Here is a 3,397-nt window from a genome sequence, read left to right as displayed (position 1 = left end):
CAGTACTGCGTTTATCTCCCTACCACAGACTATAGGTACGTCTGGACTGCCACTGCTTCTAAAAGAAACAGGTGTCTGGTGGGGGGGTTCGATTACCGCTCGGGGCGAAGTTTATTCCAAACAGATAAGATGACCTCTGTGTCCTCTTCTCTTATTTGATTTTGGGGTGCTAAGACATCTGTTGTTAGAGTTCCCTCTATGTATGAAACTTCTTCTTTTTTTTCAACACGTTTACCTGTTTATTTTAGATATACCTACCTATATATAGTGCATTCATAAAGTCCCCCCCCACCTTAATTTTTGAACGGATGAATTTAGAAACCTGAAATTTTGTATACGAGCTTATATTCACCTCCAGTTTCTTATAGGATAATAGGCTATGTAAAAGTTCAGGGACTTTTTCAGGGTCGGCCCAAGGGGGCCAACTTTAAAATCATTAAATGAGAACCTCCTGTTTGTGATACATCATATCAAAAGTTATTTATTATCTAAATAATAAAGTTAGGACTCCCACTAGAAAGTTCGAAGTTGTCTATGTTGTCGAGGCAGTGTACGGTTTCAGTCGACGTCGGCCGACGGCACCCTTATTTAGGTACTCATCTTACCTGGACTGAGCACAGTCATTTGGTACTGAGGATTGAGTGCGAACATCTCGACATTGTTTCTACAGCCTCCACCTGTTAATCCGGCTATCCAATGTCCCCTCTCTCGAACACACTGTGGAAAAACAGTAGACCTGAGGGTTTAGTGAAATATATTCAAAGGTGTGTTTTTAATAGAGAGAACTGGTAACAACGGAAGTATTATCCTCCCGAACTTGCGAACAGTAGAGTCCATCTTGTACCTAGGTATATTAGCATATCGATCGCCGACGGCCTTTCGTTGTCCTTTGAATGTCGTGAGGACTTTCACAAAATTGAACTTTAGATTCCCCCTCTAGCGTGTTTGTCTTTTAAGTTCGAACCCACGGCCTTGCGCTTACAAGGCAGAGACGTGCTAGCAATCAAGCTAATACCTACCTTGACATATTGGATAAAGTATAGATAGGTACCTAATAACTAATAATGTAATAAGTAATATAATTAGGTAGGTATGTATTTTTTGTGTTATTATGTCACAACTTTGGTGCTCACTGCAGCATTGTAGGATTTTCCCAATATGTCAATAATCCTAAAATCCAATGTTCACCTACCATGCTGGCACTGCAGCATTGTAGGATTTTCCCAATATCTCAATAATCCTAAAATCCAATGTTTACCTACCATGCTGGCACCGGTCGCTATGCGCATTTATATGTCATAGCTACTCATTTTCCTCACGAGGCTGAGTGGGCCCCGCAACAGCCAGTCACGGAATCAATCATTTGCATGATACAAATTTCTTGACCCCGCCGGGAATCGAACCCGGGTCTCCCGCGTGCAAGGCGAGCGCAGTGACCACTACGCCATGGGAGCTGACATCCTCCTGAAATTAGAACTAGAGAAGAGGACAGGCAGGATAGGAGAAATCCAGCCGAGCCGTTCTGGGAACGATGATTATCTGTTCAGGATAAAATTCGCCCCGGTCGAAAATTGAACCAGTACTTAACCTAGGGCATAAAAGAAAGCTCGTAGCTCGCTTCGCTATAAGGAAACTTACGTTCATAGTTTGTTGAGCTCTCTGGAGCCACCCTTTGGCATCGAAATCCTGAGTGGGGGTGTTAGATTTGGAATCTTCCAAATGGTCCACAATATCCTCCTGTAATGATAAAATTTCTATTATAGAAACCGCCCAGGATAAAGGTACTGAGTATGGAAAAGTATCTTACAAGTGTGATAGCCAATGGAAAAGCAGAATTTTGAATTTGGACGAATCATATCGAAATATGGAATTGTAAATACTTTTCCATACTTTGGTGATTTAGGGCACAGGTGGACCTGACAGGTACCTACACCTGATGAGATCCACCTGTCAGTTCTACCTGATAGTGAGTGGCTGGTAGATTTGTTTATGCCAATCTATTTACAATATTACAAGCATCATTAGTTGTAAGGTAGGTAGGTAGATAATCCCCGTTTCAACAATAAATCTTATTCAAAAGTAGTTTGTTTACATGTTTACTCGACTTGCATTCTAGAATTCCCAGGTACTTTACGTTCAGTATAGGTATCAAGTATCAAGTAGGTACTTACCTAGAGAGGTATTAAGTGCCTAATACCTCTTCGTATTTAACCTATAGGTAGGTAGGTACTTGTTTTTATTTTTTTATTTATTGATTTATTTCGTTTTTTTTTTTTTACTTTTTTTATTTCGTTTTTGTTTATTTACCTAATACTTTGTTTACTTTTTTTATTCAAGGAATTGTTTTGATTTTGATAATAATTGATACTCGATAGAATACCTCTATTACGAGTTTGATACCCGATGTTGCGTAAACATGACGTCACAGCGTAAGAAAACAACCAATAAGAGGCGTTGCGTTGGCACGATGACGGATTAGTTCATTAGTTGTTTTCGAATCGTCAACCTTTTAGAAGCCGTTTTAATTCCCAAGTTATCGTTATCGTCAAGTCATCGTTGAAGGAAAGTAACTTTTTGAAAAATAACTTGAAGCTGTTGTAGGTAATTGAAAAAGTAACTTTCTGAAGTTCAATGTTCTTTTAAGTTACTTTGAAAAAAAAACGTACCTAACTACTTAACCTATTATTTTTTCCTGAAACCTTTTCGCTGAACTGTTTGCTTAGGAAAAGTTGAAGAAAAAGTCACTTTTGAATAAATAATATACCTGCTAAAGTTGGTACCTAATCTTGTTGTGTTTTTTTTTTTTTAATAGGTAATTTATTTATTTACCTACATATTTATTGATGAGTGTTTTATTTCACTTTTATCGGAATAAAACCCCTCTTTTATCCGCTGCCAGAGTTCTGATATCACCTATGGTATCAAATACATTGTCCAATTTATCTCGGTCTGGAAAAACGACTGAAAATCAGCAGGTCGGGCCGGGACTGAAAATCGGTGAGCCGGGAAATATAACCGAGAAGCAGCGTGTTGGACCGGGACTGAAAATCGGTAAGCCGGGAAATATAACCGAGAAACAGCGTGTTGAACCAGGACTGAAAATCGGTAACGGTCTGGAAAAACGACTGAAAATCAGCAGGTCGGGCCGGGACTGAAAATCGGTGAGCCGGGAAATATAACCGAGAAGCAGCGTGTTGGGCCGGGACTGAAAATCGGTAAGCCGGGAAATATAACCGAGAAACAGCGTGTTGGACCGGAACTGAAAATCAGTGAGCCGGGAAAAATGACTGAAAATCGTTCCAGGAACCAACGGGCACCAGTTGCTGAAAAGAAAATGGATAACTTGTGTGCAGTTTTGTACGGAATCAATGATCTCAGAATGGTAAGTTTTGTATTA

The 3,397-nt window shown here is 39.7% G+C and overlaps 2 long non-coding RNA genes across 4 annotated transcripts; one reads left to right on the top strand and one right to left on the bottom strand.

Annotated features, from left to right (window-relative positions):
- Nucleotides 1–641: 641 nt before the first annotated feature.
- Nucleotides 642–2,271, bottom strand: LOC113472722. Its single transcript, XR_003394922.1, has 3 exons — nt 2,172–2,271; nt 1,639–1,737; nt 642–717 (listed from the first exon to the last, which is right to left on the bottom strand). It is a non-coding gene; the product is annotated as an uncharacterized LOC113472722 (long non-coding RNA).
- Nucleotides 2,272–2,362: 91 nt separating this feature from the next.
- LOC113472721 lies at nt 2,363–3,039 on the top strand. Of its 3 annotated transcripts, none has more exons than XR_003394919.1 (2): nt 2,363–2,613; nt 2,813–3,039. It is a non-coding gene; the product is annotated as an uncharacterized LOC113472721 (long non-coding RNA). The 3 variants fall into 3 exon arrangements; XR_003394921.1 differs by having other exon boundaries at nt 2,364–2,597; XR_003394920.1 differs by having other exon boundaries at nt 2,364–2,601.
- The last annotated feature ends 358 nt before the right edge of the window (nt 3,040–3,397 follow it).

The sequence above is a fragment of the Diaphorina citri genome, unplaced genomic scaffold (assembly GCF_000475195.1).
Source record: "Diaphorina citri unplaced genomic scaffold, Diaci psyllid genome assembly version 1.1 scaffold7613, whole genome shotgun sequence".
NCBI classification, from domain to species: Eukaryota; Metazoa; Arthropoda; class Insecta; order Hemiptera; family Psyllidae; genus Diaphorina; species Diaphorina citri.
The sequence above is the reverse complement of the archived record's forward strand: the minus strand, read 5'-3'. Positions and strand labels throughout refer to the sequence as shown.